The sequence below is a fragment of the Taudactylus pleione genome, unplaced genomic scaffold (assembly GCF_031769625.1).
Source record: "Taudactylus pleione unplaced genomic scaffold, aTauple2 ptg000087l, whole genome shotgun sequence".
NCBI lineage: Eukaryota > Metazoa > Chordata > Amphibia > Anura > Myobatrachidae > Taudactylus > Taudactylus pleione.
In genome coordinates this window covers 4,230,189-4,243,829 of record NW_028284489.1, presented here as the reverse complement: position 1 = coordinate 4,243,829, position 13,641 = coordinate 4,230,189, and the positions used below count along the sequence as shown (strand labels likewise).

At 43.4% G+C, this 13,641-nt stretch overlaps 1 protein-coding gene across 3 annotated transcripts in view; it reads right to left on the bottom strand.

Moving 5' to 3' along the window:
* CRLF1 (cytokine receptor like factor 1) overlaps positions 1 to 13,641 on the bottom strand; it is a 217,563-nt gene that overhangs the window by 178,292 nt on the left and 25,630 nt on the right. Inside the window, exons 1-2 of one of the 3 annotated variants that reach the window (XM_088468998.1) lie at positions 12,149 to 12,219; positions 9,888 to 10,049 (exon numbers count right to left, since the gene is read on the bottom strand). The exons of 1 other annotated variant lie outside the window; for it this stretch is intronic. The gene's annotated coding sequence lies outside the window, so the exon portion shown is untranslated. Of the gene's footprint in view, positions 1 to 9,887; positions 10,050 to 12,148; positions 12,220 to 13,641 lie in introns of those variants that run through there. One more of the 3 variants, XM_088468997.1, reaches the window with a different exon arrangement.

Below are 13,641 nucleotides of genomic sequence, written 5' to 3'. Positions count from 1 at the left end.
TGCTCAGTGGGTCCTTCATCATATATTGTACTTAATTTGCAGGTTGCCATGGTAGGCTTTACAGGTCCCTGCTCTACTTGATGCAAACACTGATCCAACAGGCACTGGAACTACTTCAGGGCCCTCCTCCCCCTACTGATGTTCAGCCTTTTCTACTCCTGGTGTGCATGTAAAGACAGAAGCTCATCTACTTTTTACCCCCACCCCCCTTGTCCTCTTGAGCCTTGAGGATGTTTTTTTTTCCAAGGGCCCCCATTGACCTACTAATACTCTCCTATTCCCATCTCTCCCTGTTCACTGGTTCAGGATAAGATGATGCATTGTAAAGACTTTATGGGTTTGTTGTTCTTGGCAACTGACCATAGGGGGAGTGCCGATTGTTTGGTAGTGCATCTAGAAGGTAATGATCCATACAAGAATAAGGAGATTGACCTCATTATACAGATAAAGGCCAATTGAGCTGAAGTCAGCTTTAGCTGGCCACAAATGATGATTGTCTGGCTGGAAAAAGTGCCTTGGGGGGTTTGGACAGGTACACAAGGAGCTGAGTTATGGATACCGTGCGTCGGCAAATCAATAAAGGTGAATAGGTGGTCGAGTGCTCACACTGGTTTTTTAAGAATGCACATTTATATCAACCAGATAGAGTTACTTAACAATATAGGATTAAGGTTGTTTGTATGGCAGCTTTTTTGCTCAATGTGATTATTGTTAGGGGAACGGTCACATGGGTGGTGTACTGTGGCTCTGTTTAAATCTGACTGCTGGCAGGAAATCTTTGTTCATCAATGGCCACAGGTAGTTGTGGAGTCTTTCCTTTTGAAGGAAGGTGAGTTTGTCATAAACAGTGCAAGTGGACCTGGACACCTTCCATGCTGGATGGTCCAGAACCATCCCAGGTAAAGGCAAGTGGGTTTCTATTCTATTTTAGCATCTCTGATTGAAAACTTTAATACTGCTATGTTAAGTTGGGTACACACTATACAATATAAAAGAAAGACGAGGCAAGATGAGGCAGTGAAACAGGCATAAGGGGAACAATAGATTTAAGCTATCAGAGAAATCCTTAGGGGCCCATTTATTAAGGATCGCATTTTGCAATGCGATCAGGGCATGCAGTACCGCCCATGATCGCATTGCAAAATGCGATCATACCGGCCGAATGTATGACCCGGCACATGCAGGGAGACGGGCTCCAAAAAGAGCCAGTCCCTGCGATGTGGCCAGAGCGCATTCCGGGCTGCTGCGCATGCGCAGTCCCGCGGACTGCACATGAGCGGCGCCCATTGCCGGCGGAGGGATCTGGAAGATCCCTCCGCCGGCTGAAATGCGGGAAAGTGCCCATAGGACACAGCGGCTAATGCTTACTTCAGATGGCGTTAGCTGCTGGGGTCAATATCGGGAATGTTTCGCATTCCCGATATTGATACATTTGGCAGTATCGCATCCCCCATAGAAACCAATGGGGGAGGCGGCTGCCGGCGGCAATGGAGGGATCGCAGCAGGTATCGGAGATACCTGCTTCGGTCCCTCCTTCATACATCCGGGGGATACTAAGTATTTGAGGTAAACCCCCGAAAACAGGTGTTTTCGGGGAATTTACCTCAAATGCACTTTGATAAATGGGCCCCTAAGTCCTTGACGCATTTCTCCAGATATTTTCCTCCCAGTTTCTTCAGAAGGTGTTCATTGTGTACCGACCTTGTTAGCAATGGGACCCGGCTGGATGCCAGCATCAGCAAGTGTGTACACATTTGCTGATGCCGGGAGCGACCGCATGACAATGGGGCCCATACTGTATTTGGCAACATGGCCCCCGCTGATAAGACATAACTTACCTGCCCCGTCAGGATCTTGATCCTGTCGGGCATCCACTGTCGGGATTTGAACCGGCGGCTAAACAGCATTTCAATCCCTTTCCCAGCCATCTTACTGAGCAATAAATGCTGTTATAACTTACTAATCATTTAAAAAATGGATTTAGCGCTGTGAACATTTTGAATGTGTATGACTGACACCCATAGCCTATGACAGACTTGTCTATGCTCGCTGATTCTCAGAAAAGTGAAATAACAATCACTATTATTTCTATACCACTATAACATACAGTACACTAGCATTTATGATATTGGAATGCTGTTAGTAAAAATAAAAAAATGGACTTTGAGATATCCAATATGCTATTGTTAAAATGTTTTTTTTTTCATGTACAGTATGCAGTAACTCAATTTACTGTACTTAGTAATAGGCACTACTGCATTCATCTGTTGGTAAGCACATCACTGATCATATAGTCATTTTGGTCTGTGACTTTTGCTGACCAAATATTCCACTTTAATAACGAAGAGATGTCAAATTCCTTTTCATTAGATAAATCTAGTACTGTTCTAAAATTTGGATCAATCATTTCAATGGTTGAATCATCTTCCCCAAATGAATTTACTATAGCCAAAGCCCGGACTATTGAAGTGTGAAACATAGTTCAAGTAATTTCCAGTATGTAGTCACAGTCACTAGTCTGGAGGCAGGGACAATGGCAATCAATGTGTCCAGAATGAATCACTTGATGGACAGCTCAATAGTCGACCCAGCATTAGTTGATTCAAGGTTCATCAAAATGCTCCAATATGCTCTAATTAAGGCATTTCAGAAAATATCTTCTGGTATTACTGGAAGTAGTAACTCAATTTGTGAATACATAAATTAACCATGATAGTCTAGCTGCCTGAAAAGTATAAATTTTACCAAATATACTTCATTTAAAAGATTTGTGGGTAAAAAGATAGCTCATTATTTTTATGACTATGTACAGTATTACGATGCAGTAAAAAAGTTTGATCGGATAATGGCTGTATATTCTATGCTGAATCCTTACAGAATTTCTTAAAAATGAAAACACATGAGAGCTTGAGAAATATGTTCCATAATGATTTATATAGATATATATATATATATACATAGAGAGGCGGATTGGGAAATTAAAGTGGCCCTGGAAAAAACTGTGGAAGAGGCCCCATGTGCGTGCGCCGTAGGCGCGGGCAAAAAAGTGGGTGGGGCTTAGCTGCAAGGGGTGTGTCCTAATGTAAAATGCCATGCTCGCAAGCCACTCCGCCCATTTTATCATGCTGGGGGCATGCCCACCGCTCCAGGAGCTGAAAGCCATGCCCCCAGTCCTAAGCACAGCGAGCATGTGAATGTGCATTTTCTTACCTGTATGATTTCTCTGCAGCAGGGAACCTCTGGAGAAATTGATCCTACCTGCAGGGCCGCAACTAGGGGGGGCTAGAGGTGCACGTGCACCGGGTCGGGATTGTGGGGGGGGAGGTGATAAAAGCTGACAGCCATTCGCCGGCCATCTGAAAATGGCCACCGCCAAAGAGGAAAAAAATGCTAGAGGTCCTAACTGGACCTCTAGTGTCTGTCTCCTCCTTGGCGGTGGCCATTTTTGGATGGCCATTTTCAGCAGATTCTATGCGCCAAGGAAGAGACAGATGCTAGAGGTCCTACTGGACCTCTAGTGTCTGTTAGCAGAGTGCAATGCACACAGCATTCCCGGAAGTGCCGGGAATGCTGGCGCTGCCGGGAGAAGATCCTGAAAGCTGCATCTTCTACCGTGAAATCCCCTGGCAATGAGCAGAAACCCTCCTGGAAACGAGCATAAACCCCCCTGGAAATGAGCATAAACCCCACTGGAAATGAGCATAAACCCCACTGGAAATGAGCATGAAACCTCTGGCAATGAGCATGGCACCCCTGGTTACGAGCATAAATCCCCTGGCAATGAGCATGAAAACCCCTGGCAACGAGAATAAAACCCCATGGCAACGAGCATGTAACCCCATGGCAATGAGCATGTAACCCCTGCCAACGAGCATGGCACCCCTGACAACGAGCATAAATCCCCTGACAACAAGCATGAAACCCCCATGGCAACGAGCATGAAACCCCCATGGCAACGAGCATGAAACCCCATGGCAACAAGCATGTAACCCCTGGCAATGAGCATAAACCCCCTGGCAACGAGCAGGTAATTTTAAAGTAATTAGAAGCCTTACTGTGGAATATAAAATGGTGTCTGGCAAATATGTAAGTGGCACTGTGATAATAGGCATTACAGTGTGTGGCATAATGCGTAATGGGCATTATGGTGTGTGGAATAATGTAAGTCACTATACCAGGGACATCTGAGTAGTGCACTGCCTTATGAAGGAGCAAGGACAAAATCCAGGTACAGGAAGGGAGGGGGCACAAGATTGCTGCCTTGCACCGGGTGACGGATATCCTAGTTTCGGCCCTGCTACCTGGACAGGCAGTGTCTTGAGTCGGTAATCATTATTCATGCAGGGGATCACATGGTCCGGAAGCCGCCAGTTTGCGTAGGAATAAAGCCAATGTCATCAACATGCAACCAGAATACATAGTAACAGAAGTTTTGGGGCAGGACAAAATGGGAGTTTCACATATCAAACAATTGTATCTTAATAAAATATATTTTCTCATTTGGTACAATCTGCATCACCCCAGTGCCATTATACTGTGTCTCCCCAGTGACGTCCTCCTGCCATAGCGCAGAATAGGCCCCCTTTCTCTCATGTCATGTTCCCTTAGCACAGAATATCCCCACTCCCCAGACAGATCGTCCCTTAGCAAACAATATCACCCTCCCCCACAGACATATCATCTCCCCCTAGTACAGCAGATCGTTCCCCCCACAGACAGATCATCTCCCCCTAGTACAGCAGATGATCCCCACAGACAGCTCATCTCTCCCTAGTACAGCAGATCCCCCCCCTCCCCCAGATCATCTCCCTTAGCACAAAATAGGGAATCAGTATGAAATACCAATGGATGGGGTGCCGGCTGTCAGTACACTGACAGCAGCATCCCGTTGTTTCAAATCCCGACAGGGGAATGGTGAGTACTGTTCCCCTGTCCTATTTACCCCCTAACCCTTGTTTTTTGTACCCTAATACAAACTCTCCCTACCCCGCACCCTAACCCTCCCGGTAAGTGCCTAAAACTAACCCTCCCCCTTAGTGCCTAACCCTCCCCCTTAGTGCCTAACCCTAACCTCCCCCTGTTGGTGCCTGAACCTAGACCCCCCTGCTTGCAGCCCAACCCTAACCCTCCCCCCCACCACGGATGATACTTACTTTGTCCCGGTGTCCTTACGATTTGGATGCCAGCTGCCGGGATTCCAGCATCTGCATCCCCAGTCATGTCGGGATTCCAGCACCGGTGATTGGGATTCCGGTGCCAGAATTTCGGCAGCCAGCATCCTGATCGTCGGGACATTAACTACATCCCCAAAACTGCCCCTCCCCCTCAGACAGAACATGTCCCCTTAGTACAGAATAACCCCCCCCACTCACAGACAGATAATCATTCTCCCACCCCCCAGACTAGTACAGAATAGCCCCCTGCCCCCCATGCAGAGGCAGATTTAGACCTCATCAGGCCCTAAGCAAGATATCACTTTGGGACCCCACTCCCTCAGCTGCATGCAATTTTATACACAGACACTGTCATTATAGCCGCCCACACACACATTGCCATTATAGCCGCACACACACAGAGCCCCCATAGCCGCACACGCACACACACACGACACCCATAGCCACACACACACACGACACCCATAGCCACACACACACACACAACACCCATAGCCGCACACAGATACACACACACAGTGCCCTTACTGACAGATACCACTTTCTGACAAAGATAAAGACACTTACTGACACAGACACAATTACTGACATCTACCCCTTACTGACAGATACAACTTACTGGCACAGACAACACTTACTGACAGACAGTACTTACACCACTTACTGACACAGACAGCACTTACTGACACAGACAGTACTTACACCACTTACTGACACAGACACCACTTACTGACACAGACACCACTTACTGACAGACAGTACTTACAACACTTACTGACACAGACAGTACTCACAACACTTACTGACACAGACACCAGACACACAACACACAGACTTATTTAATATGCATTCATAAAGCACACAGCCTTCATGATATACACAACAACCCAACCCCCCGCCCCTCCCCCCCTTTCCTTACTCACCTTTCTGGACTCCTCTCTCTGGTCACACACAGCACAGAGCAGTGGAGAGGAGGGCTGGCTGTGAGACAGAGCAGATCCTGGCAGCTGTCCAACAATGTGCTGAGACAGTCTGTCGGGGCTGGAACTATGTAAAAGACCTCCCCTCCCCACCAGCCCCGATTGTCTCCTCTCCTGGCTAGTGGCTTCCCCTCTAGTTGTACTAACCAGGTCCCTGAGTCTCCCAGGCAGCCAGCCCCGATTGTTTCCTCTTCACTCTGGCCCCTCCCCAGGCTGTGAAGTTACAGTTTAAATTCACAACCTGTGGAGGGGACAGAGTGGAGAGGAGACAATCGGGGCTGGCAGGCAGGCATGGTGGCCCTCCCCTCCTCCTCCGTGACTCACTTACCTGACGCTGGCCACGGACCAGCTTCTCCTCTGTGGTGCTTGTTGTCTGCGATGAAGCAGCAGCAGCACCTTCCCTGGGTGGGTGGGGACTAAAAGGAAAGCCTCACATGAGAGAGGCTGGCTGGCTGGCCGCTTTACTAGCTGTGACGGGCTGCCTGTCATGCAAACACAGGGACAGCCTGTGACGTGATTCGGGGGGGGGGCGGGGCCACAGATCACAAACAGCCCCACTGACCAATCGGCCCACCGGGATTTATCCCGATGAATATAACGGCCAATCCGCCCCTGTATATTATATATATATATATATATATATATATATATATACTCTGCCTTGTTAGCTGTGAAACCAATCCTGGTGACTTCAGGACTACAGTTCAGAAACCACAGTAAAAATGCGGCCAAAAATACAAATAGAAATTAATACACCATCATCTCAACACGGCAGTACTTTCCCTAGACAGGAATACAACACGGGAATTTACCAAAAATTGTGATTATAATCACAGGTGTAATATAGCAAACTCAATGTCCAAATAGAAGTTTCAAATAGACCCCCTCCTCAGCAGAGTGTCTAGCAGTAACATACACAGTTCAGTGTGATCTGTGTATGTTTCTGCTTTGCTAGTGTGAATGAAATGCTTAAATGTTTTTTAAAAAATTACATGGGGTACTCCCCCCAAAAGCATAACCAGCCCCGGGCTCCTGACCCAGTCCTGGTTCTTAAAATATGGGGAAAAAAATGAGTAGGGTTCCCCACTATTTTAAGAACCAGCACTGGGCTCAAATCCAGTCGGGGTGTAATGCCACAGCCAAGGGACCCTTTCACTGGGTCTCCCGACCAAAGCACTATCACCCCATGCTAGTCAGCCTAAGCCAGGGATCTCAGGGGAGATGGAACCCTCCAATACAGGGGTCTCCTCTCTCTGGTGCACCCTAGGCTTAAGCTGAAGCCCGGGGCTCTACCCCGCACCCCGGGCAGCAGGTGCAGGGGTAATAGTGTTGAAAATAGAATTAAACAATTTTTTTTTTAAGTGGAACTGCAGGTGACAGCGTGCGTGTCCTTTGGCACTTGTGGAACTACAAGTGCCAGCAGGCGGCCGGGACCCATACTCCCACTTTAAAAAAATTTTTTAAAAAACACATGACACACACACATTGTATATTTGACAATTTTATTACACACCCACCACACTCACACATACTTTCCTCCTACTTCTCCATGTAAAAATCCAATGGGTTACTTGTAAAAAAAATCCTATACTCACCTACCTCCTGGCATAAATACTGGGTCTCATTCAGACCTGGTCGCAAGCGCCAATGCACTCGCAACTGGGTCGATGGTTAGCGCTGCACACGCACAGTGGCCGCACTGCACGCGCGCAAGCCCCGGAGCCAGAGAGAAACTCTCTCGCTCCAGAGCTCTCTGCAAAAGGGGCGGCTGTCGATGTTGATCGACAGCTCTCCCCGTTTTGTAGGCAGGCCGGGGCGGTGGTTTCCAAAACTGAGGCGTTCCTTAAGGAACACCTACCGCTTTGTGGGCGGCCGCACTGACATCATCAGTGATGTCAGTGGGAAGTTTCCTGCTCGATCAGAGCAGGAAGCTCCCTGGGGCTTGCGGTTGCCGAGACCCAACCTTAGGGTCTCGTCACAAGCCACGATGGTCGCGATGGTGTTCACCATCGCAACCATCAACCTGGTCGGTGGCTAAGCTGTGGGTGGTAACCCACAGCTTAGCTAGCGACCAGTAGGCCGCACTAAAAAAAAAGGAAGAGACCGCCCTCATTCAGAGAGAACGATCACTTCTTGCGACCGCTTCTGAATGAGGGCCACTGTCCTTACAAGGGGATTAAACATGGGCAGGAAAGATCAAATACATCATCGGAAAACACGATCCTGACAAACACGGGAGCATTACCCTCTTGCTCTAGCTTATATGTTCAAATGATCATTACCCCTCTACCTTCTTTATTGTCTGCATCCTTTTTCCTTAAGCTTACAGTATATTTTATTTCCTTACTACATTTCATCAGTATGTATGGTTGGTTATACGAGGAGGAGGAGGAGGAGGACGACAATGAGGTGATACTTCAACATTTCTTCAGCAACTTGTATATAATAATGAATCATATATTTATTCATAAAGATACATGAATACAGTATACAAAATTAGCACCAGACAGACTTACTCATTGTATGACCACTGTACATGTTAGTTACAACAACACTCACTTAGGGTAGATTTATTTAACTTCTAAAGAGGATATGTGAAGGTGTTCCCCATAGCAACCAATCAGATTCTAGCTGTCATTTATCTTGTACCTATACATTCTATGACTTGATCCAATTTGATCTGTTACCAAGGACAAAACCCCCCCCCCCCCTTGTCCAATTTAGAGGTTTTGAAAAATCTCCCACTAAAGCTTATTGCAGAAATATGTGTAATGCACATGATAAGCCAACTAATTCTGATAATATTAAGGTCTGAACAAGCAAAAACCTGGGAAGCAGAATACCACACTTGAATGCCTCTGAGACCTCCCCACATGCCCAGTTTATGCCATCAGTCCTTTCCAGGTGCCACCTGACCCCACTCCATGCCACTGTTGTGCTATCAGTCCCCTCCACATGCCCCTTATGTGCCTTCAGACATCTCCATGTGCCCATTATGTGCCATCAGACCCCTCCAGATACCCCTTATGTGTCACCAGATCCCACCATATACACCTTTTGTGCTACAATCCTTTCCACATGCCCCTTATGGGTCATCAGACCCCCCCAACATGTCCCTTATGTGCCATCAGACCTCTCCACATGGCACTTATATGCCAACATACCCCTCCACATGCCTCTCATGTGCCATAAGACCCTTCCACATGCTTCTTATGTTCCATCAGTCCCCACCATATGCCTCTTTATAAGCAGCTTTTCTTAAATTACATCCCCTGATTTGTAATATTGTCCTAGTGTGGTTTGCAGTCTGAGCATTAGCACAGATTATAAGAATGTACTCTCCATACAGAGAGTATTTATCCTTCTATGCACCCCCATAGTTCAGCTGGTGCTCACGCTTACCAAGGGCACTAAAATAAAATGTTTCGCTATGGAGCTGTCAGTACTAAACTTTTTTTTAAATGTAAATGCAAACATTATAGTGTATTGCTGTTTTAAGATAATACCTACAGTACCTCAAAACAGCGTTTTACTAACTATTAATGTCATATATACTGTATATATTCTCAGGGGGTGGGGCCAGCACAAGGCATTCGGCCAGCTTGTTATGGTGTTGCTGGCCTTTATTTACTTTGCACAATTAAAATCTGAATAGCTGTGTTTAAAATACATTATTTATATAGGGCTGTCTACCCAATGGCAATGTGTGGAACATTTTTGTCTAAAAAAGTACCTGGCTTACTGGTAAGACGTCTTGTTTTACAATGTGAAATCCATGTTTCTCAGGATCACAGTCCCAGTTAAAGCCATCGCATAACTTGCAATAAACGAGATATTGTCAGGCGACACAGCTCATGCTTTCTGCCATTTCAAAATCCTTTGTTGCTCATCAAGGCTACAAAGTAAGGGTACAAATTCTGTAAGAAAAGCTTATAGGGTAGTTGATTTCAAGAGGACATTTTTGTAAATGTCTTGGTTAATGCATTATGTATAACAACCCATGTTGGATTACTTACATAGGGAAAAGAATTTGATCTAATAGTTCCAGGAATACTATTAGTGAACTGATCAAAATACAAAAATATGTTTTCACTAAAACATTTTTTTAACTCTGCTGGTGCCCAAGATAGATAATATAAACAATAAAGCTGACTATATGCCACTACCTGGAGCTGGATTAAGTCATCATTTGCAGAGTCATCAACATTTTAAAATAATTTCCAGGGACAATTTGATGCTGGGCAGAAGCTTTTTCTATTCTCTTCATATGTGATGCAGATACACGGACAGTGCTGTACTGTAATTCCCATGTTTACTGAATGTGGTTATGTTATTTTTTTCATATTTTGTATAATTGTCTTTATTGAAAATTATATTGACTTAAAATGCTCTAGAAAGAGAATAGGTACTAAAAACTGTAGCTGATATACAGAATAAGGGAAATTATAGCATTCTGTTACTGGGACATTTCAAGGAACGAAAAACCAGGGACTTCTCTCCAAAACCTGGCACTATCCAAGGCAATTAGTAGGGACATTTTGCACCTATGCATTGGGTTCCAAAACAAATAACAAATTCTGGGCTCCAATTTAAAATGTCATTCCTAATAGTTCCATATTTTTAGGTGCTAATCATAAAATACGCAGATATGCACATGTAATATCCCCCTTTGGTACAAGCCTTTGAGTAAAGCCATGAATAAAAAGAGATGGAAACAGGATATCAACAAGAAATATGACATACAGTAAAAGAGTAGACAAAGAACAAAACATGAAAAGATCGGTAAGGATCAATATATAGTAATATTGGAGATCACAATTGAGAAAATCGATAACGAATGCAAAACATGAATTTCTGACATAAATATTCACAAAATAATACAGACACTATTTTCAGCACTAACGAATAACGATAATATACAATAGAAAAGGTAAAATAGAAGAATATGGACAAAGATACAAAATAGAAGAAATAGTACCGTTAATCTAAAAATATCTGCAGTAATTGATATATAATTCACTCCAATCAATCTCTTGACTCTAGAAACCACAATATAACCTCTATATTAACAAAATTACTAGCAATATTGTAATTACTCCACTAATAGGATTTTGTCCTATTCCACCTAAACCTCTTTGTACAACAATGACCACAGCCACAAACTATTTCACTCTCAATAATACAGCATAGAATAACACAGTACACTATGATATTGTTGCAAGCTCGATCTGTCAGTGGGTACCATAGGTGTTGGTGCACATAAAATATAATAAAGTCACTTATCTGTAGTATTCAACCCTTTTCTTGCTTGAAGACAATGATTAATACATGTTCATGTTTCAAATAGTATTAACAAAATGTTATACAACTAAATTAAAAACTAATCTTATGAATTGCAAGCTCATTTTTCACTTATTATAAACTCTAGGGGGTAAATTTACTAAAGTGAGAGTTTTTAGAAGTGAGTTTTAAAAGTGATGTTGTCCATAGCAACCAGTCAGATTCTAGCTATTATCTTCTAGAAGGTGCTAGTTAAGTGTTAAGTAGAATCTGATTGGTTGCTATGGGCAACATCACTTTTAAAACTCACTTCTAAAAATTCTCACTTTAGCAAATTTACCCCTATTAATCTATTCGTTTACAAACAGTTTCTATAATGCTATGGATACCTATTATGGTACTATATAAATCAAGCAATTACACATAAACAATATACAGTATTACTAATATCAGTAAAATAGATATGTAAACCTTCTTTAGAACGTATCACCATTAATAATGTATTTTCTGAATTGTAAGACCTCTAGACAAATGCCCTTCTGAGAACTTTATAAATTAATAAATACATAAACATTTATATTGAGACTGGCCAACTCTGTCAATAGTGTATCATGTTGTCACATGTTTAATTATAGCATTCAATTATACTGTATGCATCTCCCTAAAATGCACCAGAACAGTGACACTGGAGTGATGAATTCAAAGGGTACTTACCGATCGTTTACTGAATCACTGATCAATTCATTGGGACATTGCGGGAAACTAAGAGCCACTTGAACGCTGAGTGATTCAGTAAGAAATCACAATAGATGTTTGAAAATGACACCACTGAGTGAGACGCCTGCTGCCCCACATGCACAAAGAGCCTTTGTTTTTTGATCTCCAGAATGTGAGCCAATCTTTGTGTAAAGTAAAAAACATTGAAAATAGGATGTTTTCTCCTACATTTGAGTGTGGGACAGTATGTATGCTGTAAACCACAAGTATTGAAACATTTCTTATACAACATTACTCATGCAAACCTACTCTGTGAAAAAAAATCTACTGGTGCTATTTAAGTCCATAAGACATATTTAGTTCTCAATCATATGCATGTACAAAAGTGACAGAGATTTAGCAAATTGTTTTGCGTTAGGCTCAGTTTGATGCTTTGCCGTTAATGGTGTAATCTCACAAGTCCTAGAGATGCACATAGTGGGGTTTATTCTATACTGCAAAGCATAGAATGGTATAGCATGTAAACAAGTATTTTGTGTTTGTGATGTCATTGTGCTGCTGTTGTTAACTAGTTTATTTACATCAGGGATTAAAATGCCATTCCCCAAAAATGTATATATTAAATATAGAGTAGGAAGAAAATAAACCCCAAGAGAGTGGTTATGCTTCACTTGTGTTATTTAACTTAATCTACCACATAACCTGATACTGGATTGAGGATTTCAACTAAGGTAAGCAATTACTAATTTATCCAGTTAAATTAATTCATTTTGTTCAAGTTTAACTTTCTTAAATATACACCGGTCAGCCATAACATTAAAACCGCTGACAAGTAAAAAGAATAATGGTGCGTACACACGGAACGATATGAATGATAACGATATCGTTCAACGATATACCGTTCATATTGTTAATTTTTATGCAGTGAACGACCAGCTGTGCGCGTTCCCGCATGAACAATAACGATATCTATGATTGTCGGTACATGCAGGCCAACTTGCACGATATTGTCAACTTTGCCTATTCAGAGATGTGGTAGGATGACTTCACTGAAAGATATCTTTCAAGTCGTTGGTGGTACAGATCGTACCATGTGTATGCAGCTTAAGACTGATTATCTTGTTACAATGGCACCTGTCAAGGGGAGGCATATGGGCCAGCATAATGATCTGAGCAACTTACAAGGGTCAAATTGTGTTGGCTAGATGGCCAAGTCAGAGCATCTCAAAATCGTGGGAAGTTCAGTTTGCAGTGGTTAGTACCTTCCAAAAGTGGCCCAAGAGAAAACAATTAGTGAAAAGGTGACAGGATCATAGGCACCAAAGGCTCATTGATCATGTAGCAAATTGAAGGCTAGCCCGTCTGGTCCTATACCACAGAAGAACAACTGTAGCACAAATTGGTGAACAAGTTAATGCTGGCTATGATAAAAAGTTGTCAGGAAACACAGTACATCATAGACTAGTCAAAGTGCCCATGCAGACCCCTGT